The following is a 15,221-nucleotide window of genomic DNA, read 5'->3' on the forward strand; positions in this document are numbered from 1 at the left end:
ACTTAAAGTATAATAAATATTTTTTTAAAGCCAATTCTTCATGTTCATGTATGAACATGGGAAAATCACTTAAATGTTCTTTCCCTCAGTTTCTTTGCATATAAAAGGAGTGACAATAGCATCTGCCTCATCAGATTACTATGAAAATTAAATGAATTATATATGTAAAGTATTTAGAATACTAGCTGGTATATATTAAAAGCTATATATGTGTTACTTGCTAACTGGAATAGACATGGATGCCTTTGTTTGGCAAAAATTATTTTCCATCAAACTATCTTTTCTGCTACATAGCAGAATGAAGACTATGGGATTAGATCAGTTATAGAAGCTAAAATACTTTGGCAATCTACATTGTAGTGTGCGTGTGTGTGTGTGTGTGTGTGTGTATAATATTTTGTGTACATATATAAGTGACATTTTTTTCTTTTTGTGTCTCAAAGAAAATGGGATCTTTCTTAATTTCTGTAGATATTTCTAATTTATTAACATACCAGGACTTAGTAAATATGTTTGAGTTGACAATATTATTTTCTTTCATTAGTCCATAAATTTTAATCATATTTCCTTTTGCCTTTGTCTCCAGATAATCAAGTCCTAATTTTTTTTTTCTTTTGAGACGGAGTTTCACTCTTGTTACCCAGGCTGGAATGCAATGGTGCGATCCTGGCTCACCGCAACCTCCACCTCCTGGGTTCAGGCAATTCTCCTGCCTCAGCCTCCTGAGTAGCTGGGATTACAGGCACGTGCCACTATGCTCAGCTAATTTTTTTTTGTATTTTTAGTAGAGATGGGGTTTCACCATGTTGACCAGAATGGTCTCGATCTCTTGACCTCGTGATCCACCCGCCTTGGCCTCCCAAAGTGCTGGGATTACAGGCTTGAGCCACCGTGCCCCGCCAAGTCCTAATATTTTTAAATCTATGCTTATCATTGGATATATGTTGACCCAGCTGTTGGAGGAAACTACAATAATAAGAGGTGGTAAATTCTAGCTTATGTTTACGACTAGATGAATGGGATAATATTAATTAAGAGCAGTTACTCTAGACTCAGAGAAGTGAAAAATGATCAAAGACTGTTCCTGTTCCAATTCTTGTTAGTACAGTATTTGAACACTGACTTGCTATGATACATTGCTTCATTAATGAAAAAGAGGTGAGCTGCTAGATTTTCATTTGAAAATTAGTGTCAACTAATGGACACACATTTATTTAACAAAAGGACAGCAGCAATAATTGACAGTTTTATTATTTAGGAACTGAAGTCCTTATAAAAACCTTAAAAATGCAGATGTTGGTCACAAACAATATGTTTTTTCAAAGTAATTTTTTTTTGAATTTTGTTATAGCAATTCAAAAAGTTTTTAGGGAGCTCAAAGTTTATTCAGTGGTGGACTATAGAATACATGCTCTTAAGACTTTGGAATGTGTTCAACAGGATTCTGCCAGTATTTTTAGAAAGTGATCTGTCCAGACTTGTTATATAGACAACTCTTATATAGAAGCTTTGAGTGGCAAGAAGATCATTTGGGGACTTCACAGGAAACTTAGGAAATGTGTTTATGGAACAGAACATCACATTGATTTCTGAATGGTCCCTTGGACACTGTTATTTTGTTAAGTTATTTAAGCAAAAAGAATTAAATAGCATACTGAGTTGATTTGTTATTCAGCATTTCCATTAGTCTCTATTTTCCATAGCTCTTAAAACTGCAGATTTTTTTTCACAAGTAATTCATGTCAATTACAGAAACTTCATAACTCCTTCATATTATTACCAAATCACAGATATTTAATAATAATAACTGTTAACAGTTTTTGAGCACTCATCATATCCAGGCACAATTCTGTTTAATTTATAGGCATTAAAGATTAATTAAAGATTTATTAATTAAAGATTAATTAAATCTTTAATTAATCTTTAATCTTATAACAACTGTATGAGGTGGAGTACTGTTCTTGTTCCCGTATTACAGAGGTGGAAAACAAAGGGCAGAATGATTGAGCCATGGTCCTCAGGTTGCACAGGTGGGATGTGTTGCTGAGCCACTCAATTTGTAATTAATGCTGTTTTTAGGCTTGATTTTCTAGAAAATCAGAAACACTTGACAGTTCATGTGGGCGAGAAAAGAAAAGGTGTGTGGGGGTTTCCATGTATGCCTGTGATTTTTCTTTTTCCCTTCTATTTTTAGGAGGCAATATAGTATTAGAGATGTAAGGAGTCTAGGCTCCAGGGTCTGAGCTTTGAATCTTGGCTCTACCACTTATCTAGCTGGGAAAATTACTTCAGTTCTAAGAACCTCTGGTTTTTCACATGTAAAACAGAAACAAGTTGTATTTACTTCACAGGGTTGTTATGATAAATCGTGACTAAATGGTATCCTCCCATAGGTCCCTTAGCTTTAAATATATTTATTATTATTATCATCACTATTTTATCATTCAACCTGTGCCTTCACTAACTGGGCAATAGTTTCCTGACTCCTTTACTTGGGGCATATATTCACCTATGCATTTTGAATATTGCTACGAGACGAGTATAATTACTCAAAACTCCTTTACATCACATCACTATCCTACTAGAGAAATTATATTATAGAATGGAGGCCTTCAAAACACGACATTTAGAGTCCCATAAACTTGTCCTTGAATCCTAGAGTAGTAGCCGGGTAACCAGTCTTTATATCACAGTAGCCATCAGACAGTAGGCAAGAAAGAGTTATTAAATTTATGGAACAAAATGCAAACACTTTTAGAAGAAAAAATGCAACAATGAGTTTCTCACATAGGCTGTCACTAGTGTGAGTTTTCACGGCCTCAGCAAGCAGATAACAAAAAGTCAATACAATAAAGAATAAACATACATAAATAAATTTGCATAAACAAAACCACAAATGTAGAAGGCAGGATATGTTTTTAATATTTACCCTTGATGTTAAAAGAGATTTGTGGGGCCGGGCGCGGTGGCTCAAGCCTGTAATCATTGCACTTTAGGAGGCCCAGGTGGGCGGATCATGAGGTCAAGAGATGGAGACCATCCTGGTCACATGGTGAAATCCCGTCTCTACTAAAAACACAAAAAATTAGCTGGGCATGGTGGCGCGTGCCTGTAATCTCAGCTACTCAGGAGGTTGAGGCAGGAGAATTGCCTGAACCCAGGAGGCGGAAGTTGCCATGAGCCGAGATCGCGCCATTGCACTCCAGCCTGGGTAACAAGAGCGAAACTCCGTCGCAAAAAGAAAAAAAAAAAAAAAAAAAAGAGAGAGAGATTTGTGAAAGCGTAATTGAAATTCAGTAAGTAAAGCCTTTTGAGTGATGAGGAAAACTTACCCCTTCCTTGCCTAGGAACCTTAGACATGGCCTGCATGAAACAAAGATGGCAATCACGTTAAGTGTAATGCTATTTATATCATCCTTACGTCCATGTAAGCACTGAAATAAGAGCATAAACTAGGTTTTTTTCCTGTATAACAAGAAATACGAAGGGCAATATAAACAAACCAATTGACCTAATAGAACTCAAATAAAATAAAATGAAATCAAACTAATTAGCTGTACTCACAGATCAACTTCTTTCCAAATAAAATTATGACCTGCTTAAAATAAAGCATCTGCACAGTTTCTCTATGAAGAAAGAAAATGATGTTATCCATTACTGCCTCATTTTCTTGGAGTAAAGGTATGACCTTATAAAATTAACCTTTTAAATGAACCATTCCTGAAGAACATTTCAAGTGATAGGTTTTAATCACCGCAAAGAGATCCGTGAGGGTGGTAGGAGAAGCTATAGAGAAAGATGCAAACCTTCTTGAAAGGTCGGAAGGTTTTGCAAAGCTTCAAGGGAGAAAAAGCTGAACGCAGCTGTTCTCTTACCCTGAGGCAAAGGGCAAGGAATAGAGGTACAAGGGAATATAGGGGAGTTTATCTAAATGGCTTGTTTACATATGTCGTCCGGAAACCAACCTTTGAGTTGCAGTGAGACTGCTCCCTGCAAGGGGGTCAGCGATGTTAATTACCCACAGATTGTGTTGGCTGCAGGCTTTTGGCATTGTGTCTGGATAAAAGCTAGTGGCCTCAGCTGCTGCTCACTCTCCGGCAGTCCCCTAGCACTTTTTCACTGGACACTTGTGTCTGAGTATGCCTTGCGTCCATCACTCAGCCAGGGTCTGTGGGGCAGACCTGGCCCAAAGAGGTAAAAACTAAATGTTGAGTGATTTATAAGCAGTGTCAGATAGATATTTTTTATATTTTTGTTAGAATTGTGAAGCCAATTGATATACCAGTATACCTGTGGGCAAAGTCTCTAATACCTATTATTGTTCAGAATTATGCCTTGAAAATAAATCCAGGCTAAATCAGTGTGGGAAGGCAACTGATTCTTATTTTGTGCCTAATATGGTCCTCAGCACTTGTGTCTCAGAAAATAAATCTGATCTTCTAACCCTTGTCAAGGTTCAATAGCCCCTCTCTTCCCTCTACCCTATCCAGGTCTATATTTAGTCAGCCTCTTTGACTACTGCCCACCCTCAGTGAGGTTCCTGTAATCAGGGAACACGAAGTAAAAGAAATGACAATCTCAAAACTTCTGTATGTCTTGGTTATTGCCTAGTAATTTAATTCCGGAGACTTTCTAGATATCAGTATTTGGTGGTAAATGTCCTTGCCATACAATAGGATACAGGTCTCAGATGGAATTTATATCTGGCTAGTATAAAAAACAATTACGTTAAAATCATATTTCTAGGTAAAAGAAAAATTGAAAAATAAGTTTATAACTTGGTAATTGAAAAGTTTAACTCATGCCAATCATAAATATATAAATGCAAATAAAAATATCTGGCCATACACAGTGGCTCATACCTCTAATGCTAGCACTTTGGGAGGCCAAGGTGGGGAGATCCCTTGAGCCCAAGAGTTCCAGACCAGCTTGATCAAAAAAGTGAGATATCAATTCTTTAAAAAATTAACAAATTAGCCAAACATGGTGGCACATATTTATAGTCCCAGCTACTCAGGAGGCTGAGGTGGGAGGATCACTTGGGCCCAGGAGGTCAAGGCAGCAGTGAGCTATGATCATGCCACTGAGCTTCAGCATGGGTGACAGAATGAGACCCTGTCTCAAACAAACAAGCAACAAAATTATACAAACATGTATAATATATAACATCACATAAATATATAAACATTTAGCTAGTTTAAATACATATTTAACTATTGTGCTTATTATATATTTATTAATATTTTTATATTTATAAATTTTTAACATGACACAGATTAAAAATATTAAAAATGAATAATGCCATGCAGTATTAGCAATTCAGTGGTGCAAAGGACATTATTATATACAGTTGAAGAGAGTCTAAACTGATACCCTTTTCTTGGTGGCTATCTGCTTATTACCTATCCAAATTAAATCAACTGTCTATCCAGCTTTCAAACATACAGAAAATGTACAAGGGCATGTGAGCAAATATGTTCCCTGAAGCACTATTTATAATAAGAAAAATCTTGAGGCAAGCTAAAGGTATATCAGTAGGGGGAGAATTAAGCAGAATTAAGCAAATTATGGTATGTCATCATTGGGAAAATTATGTAGCCATTAAAATACACACATGCACACACATATATGCATTAAAGTGGAATGTTCATTGAATGAAAAAAAAACCTGAACAATATGTAGAGTATGATTTTTTTTTTTTTGGTAAATTACTATATCTCTATGCTCCTTTTCTAAATCTGGAAGGATACAAATTGAGCCATTAAAAGTAGTTACTGCTATAGAGTGAGAATGATACTGAGAGGAAATATCTTACATTTTATATTAGATTATATATCTTTTCTCTTTTTTTTTCTTTATTTTACAAGTGTTGTTTTTGTAATTACAAAAAGAAAGAAATCCTGCCTGCTTTTCAAAATTACCTTATATGCATATGTATCTACATTATACTGTACTTGTTTGTAGAGAAGTTTACCTTCTCAACTCCACTGTGAGTTCTTTGGAGACAGCTCTCGTTTATTTTTACATCTACAAAATTCCTAACATAGAAGGTGTCCACTGAAAGTAAGTGAACCAATCACTAATATGATTTGGATCTGTGTCTGTGTCCAAATCTCATGTCGAACTGAATCCCTAGTGTTGGAAGCGAGACCTGGTGAGAGGTGATTGGATCATGAGGGTTATTTTTCATGAGTGGTTTAGCAGCACCCCCTTGGGACTGTCCACAGGATAGTGAGTGAGTTCTTGTGACATCTGCTCATTTGAAAGTGTATAGCACCTCCCCATTCTCCCTCTCTACTTCCTGCTCCCATTATGTGAGATACTTCCACCATAATTGGAAGCTTCCTGAGGCCTCCCCAGAAAATGAAGCCCTTATGTTTTCTGTACTACCAGCAGAGCTGTGAGCTTATTAAACCTGTTTTCTTTACAAATTACCCAGACTCAGGTATTTCTTTATAACAATGCGAGAATGAACTAATACAATGACCAATCTACACAAATAGGCTACATGTTTCTCCTGAATTCCACTATGAAGAGCAGTTTAATTTAGCCTCTTACTACTCAAGATGTAGCTTAATTGCCAGCAGGATAATTGCCAATAAGGGGGCATGTTGGAAATACAGTTTTAGACCCCATTTCAGACCTAATGAATCCAAAATCAGCATCTTAAACCAGATTTGTAGGTGATGCTTATGTATATTACAGTTTGAAATAAGCTGACCCAGAATATCAAGTACATATTTAGCTCTAATGCCCGCAAGAATAGGCAATTTGGGGAGGAGCACCTATTTTCTCTGAATCTCAGGCTTTTCAGCTTTAAAACAGGATAATAATTCATAACATCTTAGGCATGTTTTGAATACAATTTTGAAACTTCAAGTACCTATGGCTTTATACAGATGACATAGAAAATCAACTAAAATAAATGTAGTATAGATGGGCTTGTAAGTTGATCCTTCATTTCCATGAGTACAAATGAAAATGGAAGAAAAAAATTCATTGATCAACCTAATATAAACATATTATTTTTGGAAAATATCAACCAGAATGCATATTTTGCCTTTGCTTTTATTGTTCTTCTAAGTAGAAGCATAGCTAAAGAATATACTAAACTATTTCTTGCAAGCATCTATGCAGCATTGAAAAGTGCTAGCACAAAAAAACAATCTAATAACAAAAGAATTGTAGAAAACTTTATGCCAAAATATTAATTGGAGCCTCTTTTCTACCTAACATTCTGTCAGTTATCATTACTACTATAATGGTTTGATATCAGAGTACTGATAAAATATGTATTTAACAAATATTTTTCTCAACTGATATACCAACACAAGATGAGTACACTGAGAGGGAAAAAGAAAAATTGGATTGAAGAAGCTACAGGTAGTCAGGAAAAAAGCACCTATGGAAATGCTGGTAATCTGGTAATCTTTCAATGCACTGATTAATAAGAACGTGTGTGTGTGTGTGTGTGTGTGTGTGTGTGTGTGTGTGTGTGTGTTTGTGTCTACAGCTGCTGAGGAAAAACAAAATAACACAAATAGAGGAGTCAAATAAAATCATCAAAGGAGGCATAATTATGTTGTGATTAAAATTTGGGGTTCTAAAGGCAGTAGACCAGTACTCAATTTACCACCTGTGTGATATTCCCAAAGCTACCTAACCCTCTACATCTCAGTGTCCTTATCTATGAAGTAAGATGAAAAAAAAGTCTCTGATCTAGGGTTTGTCTGGGTTATTACATGAGATAATGCAGACTGTGGGTATTTCTATCTTGATTATTTAATACATTATGCATACATTTTTATGCATGAACAGGAAACCATAAGGAAAAATGATTTATGAGGAGAACAGGTTTTTAATGGTGTCATTTGCACCTGGTGTTGTAGAATATGATTAATTAGATTGTATTCTAGATAGGGATTATAGGATGCTTGGTGATTTATAGCAAGGGTGCCCAACCCTTGGGCCACAGACTGGTAATGGCGGCACAGCAGGAGGTAAGAGACAGACAAGCAAGCTAAGCTGAGCTCCGCCTCCTGTCAGATCAGCGGTGACATCAGACCATCATAGGAGCGCGAACCCTATTGTGACCCATGATTGTGAGAGATCTAGGCTGTGCATTCCTTATGAAAATCTAATGATAAATTTAATGTGCATGAGTCATTCTGAAATGTTGCCCCTACCTCCTCTGTGGAAAAATTGTATTCCACGAAACCAGTCCCTAGTGCCAAAAAGGTTGGGGATCTCTGATTTACAGCACAGGTCTGGATCTTCCTTAAGTTCAGACCCATAACTCTACCTACCTACCCACTATCTCCTCTGAATGGAAAATAGGCGATCTCAAAATGAACACACCATAAACTGGACTACTGATATTTCCATCCTAATGAGGTTCTCCCAGTTTTCCCCACTTCAGTAAGTGCAGGTCTTTCCTGCCAGTTGCTCAGCCCCAACTGTGTTATCGTTGACCTTTTGCCTCTTTGCAATATGAAATCCATTGAAAAATTCTGTTTGCTGTGCTCAACGACTATATCCCTTGAATTTGGTCATTTTCCTAATCTGGATAGTAAGAATTGATGGGGATGTTGACAACCCTGAGATCTGCAAAGTTTCAATAAAAGAAAAATATTATTATATTCATGTGGCTGGGAAGTAAAATCAGAAAACTAATACTAGATTTATAACATCGGACTCTAGTTTAAGGGATTTTTCCTTTATAGTTTTCACAAAATAACATTGAATTTCCAGGATTTTCTTTTCTTCAAATATTCTGGTTAATTGAAATTTCACTATCATCATAAATTGTAAACGTGACGTCTGAAAGGACACTCCAATCTTAATTTAGTGTATTTCCTGTTTCTGAGCATCATTCTTTTTAATTGTCCCAGACAGTAGACATAAGATTAAGCATGGTTCTTAAATATACTGAATTTAAAATGTCTCAAGGAAGAAATAGTCATAATTTATCTTAGTAATTCATTCAAACAATTGCCAGGTTTGAAAGTTCAGACCTGATACTACATTTATTGTCCAGGTTTCCTTTATGGCTAAATTCCTGTTCCACATTCATGGCCATGTCCTTATTCTTAAGTGTTTATAAAGACAAATTTTATACTAACTTTGTTGAAGCCCGTAAAACCACAAATTTGAGTTCCCCTTCTGATGTTCACTTTATCTCTTCACTAATGCATACGAAGTGTGGAACTTAAACCTCAGTTTTGCAAAGTGACTGGTTGTGGAATTTCATTGGTTTGCTGTCTGTATTTTTCACTTTCTCCCCAGGAGAGGACTTGAGACCATTTCTATCAGAGTAATTATGTCATCTGAACTGAGCAATTAATTTTACTTATTACAATTGACTGCTATAGATTAGATTGCTAGCTAACTGGCCCAATGAGTCTTTTATGTTTTATTTGTGAGCCATATCTGATTGAAGATAAAACAATTGCCAGAGTAGTATTTCATTCACACAAAGAGACAAATGAAAACTTACCTTGTAATCGCATAAGAGTTTTGAGAAATGTAAAGTAACTGTAACATTCATAATAGATTTTTGTATTTTAATGAAAACTCCAGCTCTTTTAGAGACACAGAGAACATTTTAATTGAATGTCAGTGTTGATAAACTTAGCCAGAGCACTGAGACAGCCTGTGGATTTTGTAATAAGCATGTATTCTGCTCTTATTACAGATTTACTGCTGCATTGAACAATTCATTTAGCAAAGTCATTTTAAAGTAATTAAATGTTTCCAATTTTATCTCTACTTATAGTAGGCTGGAAAATATCAAGTTTGGGGCAAACGGATTGCTATGTTTAGTCAACGCCTAGATATTGTTAAGATTACTAGCAATGCTTTGCCCATTGTCAAACTAGTGCTTTTGATACTGTTTTCCTTTGTGTCATCGTTTTAATATGTTTTGTGTTTATTCTGCATTCTGGAGATACTCAACACTTATATATTTCAGGGCTAAGTGGAGAAAAGCTATGCAACACATTTCTGATTATTTTAACTAACCACAAATGTTAAATGTTAAAATCGATCTCAGTTTCGTATGAATTGATGCACCGAGACTAGTGAATTCATCCTACTTGTACATTGGCATTTTCTACTCCCTGATACCCACAGTGATATCTGAAGAATTAATCCTTCCTTTCCAATATCATCCCACAAGCATTTATTGAGATGATCCTGCATGCATGGCACTATGGATTATATAAAAATTAGCAGAATAGAACTTATACTTTCAAAATCTTACTAGGCAATGAGGATTAAACAAATATCCAACAATGATTATGTATCAAGATTCAAGTCTTCTTTATAAATATTACAGTTGAAGTCATTGAAAAGAATAAGGTAACAGAGAAAGAATAAGGAAAGAGAAGAGAAAGGTTTCACAGGCATAATCACGTTTACATTTTGGGGTAACGTTTCAGAGATTATGACTGGATCCTGGTATATTTTACATTATGTTCTAGTGTAATTCTACCATGTATGAAAATAAAAATAACAAATGGTGTGATTAGTTCAATGTTAATACTTACCAAGGTAGAAGTACACTGGGGTCCTACGGGTAACCAAACATGTGAAAATTTTAAGAGTGGTGACCTATCCTCATATATCCCTGCTTTAAGTTTCTTCTCAAGGAAATTGAGAAAGGTGGCTTCTGAAGGTCTGTATCTTTGAGTTGCATATAGCAAATAAAGGTCCCTGGGAAGCCTTCTCAATGACATCAAACAAGCTTTTCTAGATAGATTCACTGTTTGTTCCTATAAGTTCTTTTCAACAGGCTGAGGATGAACCAACTGATAGTGACATTTATCTTTAAAGTCATCAAAATCAGTTTTCAACTAAGGATTACCAGAGTACAAATCTGTTTTAAATATTCTAGGTAACTAAAAAGAAAAGGAATTGATAATACAGCTGACGTTCTTTGATACATAATGAAAGTTAAAGGTTTTACAATTTCTCTGACACAAATTCTTTGAAACTTTTACATCGCTTTTGGGAATTTGATTTATTACTAAGTTCCCAGGTTTAAATAACCATCTTATTTCAAAGCAAAAATCATTATCAAGGATACCACCAGATGGCAGTATAATTCTTCTAATAAAAATGGAACAGCGCCAACATTTATGGTTAAAAATAAATTAAGGATAAAGTATTATTGCCAGAGAAATTACACAACCACATTTTCTCCTGTTAGTCTGAAGCGCACTCTTACACATTTGGACCCATTTAATTAAATTTTCTGACTCTTAGCTAGTCTTAAAGGAGGCTTTTTTTGCATTCTTACTCTTTCAAAAAGAATTGTATATATTTTATAGTTTCCTTTATACCCCCCTTTCTGCTTTATACTCACTCTGGCAGACAATAGAAACTTTGATAATCACTTGCTAAATAGAAAATGCTATGCTAGTTGAATACAGAAAAATATTGATGTGTTTTCTGGAAAATATATCGGTAGAAGGAAAAAGGAAACATATAGGCTGTGTTCTCACTTAAACAGATTTTTGCTTTTTGTCAGATTTAAACAATTTTTTATTATAAATCTGGTGAAACCACAGACATGATATGAAACTGTAGGAGGAGACTTTAAAAATAATCAATACGCTTCACTTTTATTGCTTTTGGTGGAAATCTATTTCATCAAATCAAATATTAACCAGAAATCCAATGTGTATAACCAAAGAAAGTGGAGATTCTGCAGCTTCAGAGGAGGCGGAGAACCTGGAGCCCAGCCAGGTCTGTGCTATCTCTCATTTCCTCGGCATTCCCTACATGGATTTGAGGAAATCTCTGACACAGTCTAACTTTTTCACTTTTAAAATTTTCTAATTCAAAGATTCAGAGAAGAATTATGAGAGTAGAACTTTATAGGAGGCCCCACTCAAGGTGATCAGTGTGCTAGAAGCACAATTCTTTATGGTCTTCCTAACCCAAGGTCCAATATTATTTCCACTGGATTGTTAATTCTTTCGTAATCTTAGACTGAACTCCTGTGGAAAGTAAAAATGCCCTGATGGTCGTGTATATTATTATCATTCTTTTATAAGGTTTTAACGTTTTTTTCTCATCTTCATATAATTGCTACGTGTACCTGAAATTCCACGTGAAGGAGTGTAGATATCTTATGACAGATATTATGAGAATACCATGGTAAGGGATGGTTTCCAATATTGTCGCACTTTCAGCTGGTCTTGTTTCTCATAAAACAACAACGTCAGCAAAATGATATAAGACAAGAGCATTAGACTGGAAGTCAGGAAAAAAACAAGAGCAGAGGCAGAATGGCATAGTGGAGAAAGCAAGGACTTTGGAGTCAGACTGCCTTGGTTAAACAAAATTCACTGTATCAACAATGGGTGAGTTACTGACATAATCTCAGTTACCTCAGTGATATAATAGAGATAATAATAGTACTTAGCTCACCAGATTGTCAGAAGGATTACGTGGGAAAATTTATACAAAGATCCATTACCAGGCCTGGATGCCGATAGGGACTATATGTAATTTCTCTTTTCTCCGCATTGCCACTATTCTATTTCAGCTCTGATTTAAACACATCAACTTGGTGACCTTGGCAATGCACTCATTTAGACTTCTTTACCTCTAAATTCCTTCCTAGTTCTGACATTCCATGGTTATAAAGATGTGATTATTTACATGGTTTAAATACTTCAAACTTTTTACTATTCTTTAATGTGATTTTAAATGAAATATTAGTAGTACTGGCACAGAGTCAGAATTCTCATTCATTGTTTCATTAGTAGCACTATCATTCATCACGAAACAAAGCAATAATACCATTTTCATTTAAAAACCCTTTTCTATTTAAACCTTATGAACTTTGCTGACTAGACTTTACTAAACCTTAAGTTTGAAATGATTTTCTAAAACTTCAATGAATTTATATAAGCCAAGGGTGTGTCAACAAAAATATTCTTGCTTGTTTTCACATATGTAATATGATAAAATTAAGAGCTATAAATATTCATGAATACTGCTTATTTAACATTCTGATTTTCAAATGTTATGCTTATCTTTAAGTTATATAATTTACATAAAAAAGCAAGCATGTTTTATTGAAATCTGTGTATTTTTTACAATGTCCCACTATCAAATACATGTTCATCATACCATTAACTGGCATGCTATTATATATCTTAAACCATAAAAAGACAGGCTTTGAAAAGTTTCACAGGTATAGCAGGTATGCTGTTTCCCTAAACAATAGTAGGTACTCATAATGGTCATATTTGTGGGACATGAAAGAACAAGAGTATGTAGGAAAGGAAAGATCAGTGTTGCACTTGTTTCAATGACAGAGTTGAGGAGAATAAGTAAGTAGAAAGGAGGAATAAACAAATTACAGCCAAAAGAATCAGAACACTAGCAATATTTTATTTGAATTTGAAATATATTAGAGGGTAATGGCTTAAGAGGACAATAAGATGACTGTCTTTGAAAGCGTTCCTGTCTTTCCAATAATGATATTGATTTCTGTAAAGATGGTGGCTCCATGATAAAGGCAAAAAAAATATCGAAAATAATATGGATAAGGTTTCCAGAGCCTTTCTTTCAATATGTAAGATGTCCTTACAAACATTTACAAACATATTTTGATTATTTAAAAAACAGATTAATTGTGCAAATGTTTAAAACATGTGTGTGGCTACAGCAGATTACCCTGGTTTGGATTTGGCTACACTTCTCTTGGTTACAGTCCATAACGCATGTTTGACACAACACAACTCACCATAAACAGGGAAGAAGAGCTTCACAGAGAAATCAAAGAAAATGTTGGTGGTTTTCACACACTCTGTATTTATGGAAGTACAATAACTGCATATTGGTAAACATCAGAGAACTTTCTACTTTAGTAAAGACCTGAGAAAGTTAGAGACTAGCCATAAAATTTGCTAAGTTGTTTCACTGAAAACTTAGACAGTAGCTGAATAGTTCTCAATATACCCTTGCTTCATAACTTGTGAAGAAAGTAACTTTAAGGTTCATCTTTACTTCATATAGTTCTAAATTTGCTTCATTAAATAACTTACACAATAGGACAAAAAAAAAAACCCATAACAATGGTATTGAAAGTCACCAAGGGATATAATTTACATACAAATAAATTTTCTTTTCATGTGTTGACAGGAAACTTAAATAGATGTATTTTGTGGCAAAATTGCAAGAAATATATTTGAAAATGTTACTCAGAATAAAGGCATATAATAAAACAAGCCATTTCTTCAAATACCTCTCAATTTTTGTGTGATTTTTGATATAAGATTAATAAGAATTAAGTTTTCAACATAAATATCCAGTAATGAATTGATTTAGAATTGGAAACTGGAGAAAATTATACAGGTTTCTCTCAATTTTAACAGTAGATTTAAAAGAAAAGCTTAAATATGGGCTCTGTGAAGAAAACACAGATGGGAGTAAGCTCCTTTAGAAAAACAATCTACTAATACATGTGGAATAATGAGTAAAGCTTAATACAAATTATGTCACTTAAAAATATTTCGGAGGCCGAGGTGGGTGGATCACAAGGTCGAGAGATAGAGACCATCCTGGTCAACATGGTGAAACCCCTTCTCTACTAAAAATACAAAAAAATTAGCTGGGCATGGTGGCACGTGCCTGTAATCCCAGCTACTCAGGAGGCTGAGGCAGGAGAATTGCCTGAATCCAGGAGGCGGAGGTTGCCGTGAGCCCAGATGGCGCCATTGCACTCCAGCCTGGGTAACAAGAGCGAAACTCCGTCTCAAAAAAAAAATAAAAAAAATAAAAAAGTAAAATAAAAATAAAAAATATTTCTGGATTGTTTCCAGAGCTGAATCCACAATGCTTTCTCCTAGTGTTATACTTTCTTTGAATATAATTAGTTCAACTGAACTAAGCTGAACTGAATTAAAATTGATCATCATTAAATGAAAGTAGCCCGAGAAACAGTCACTTTTAGTTCCTTCACCTAACGTACATAATACAGTCAGCAGTATAGTTTAACAGTTAAATAAGAAGCTGGTAACACAATCTAAGTAAAAATATTAGAAGATACTCTAAATCAGTAAAACTTTTCTGAAACTAACAAGAGCTATCTTAAGTTATTTCACTCCTAAAAAAACTCATTTTAAAGATAAATGAGCATTTTCATGGTTGGGAGATGTTGACTTAAACCGTGATGCTTGAAACTTGAGGCCTGAATGAAAAGA

This window comes from Saimiri boliviensis, chromosome X (genome assembly GCF_048565385.1).
Source record: "Saimiri boliviensis isolate mSaiBol1 chromosome X, mSaiBol1.pri, whole genome shotgun sequence".
Taxonomy (NCBI): domain Eukaryota; kingdom Metazoa; phylum Chordata; class Mammalia; order Primates; family Cebidae; genus Saimiri; species Saimiri boliviensis.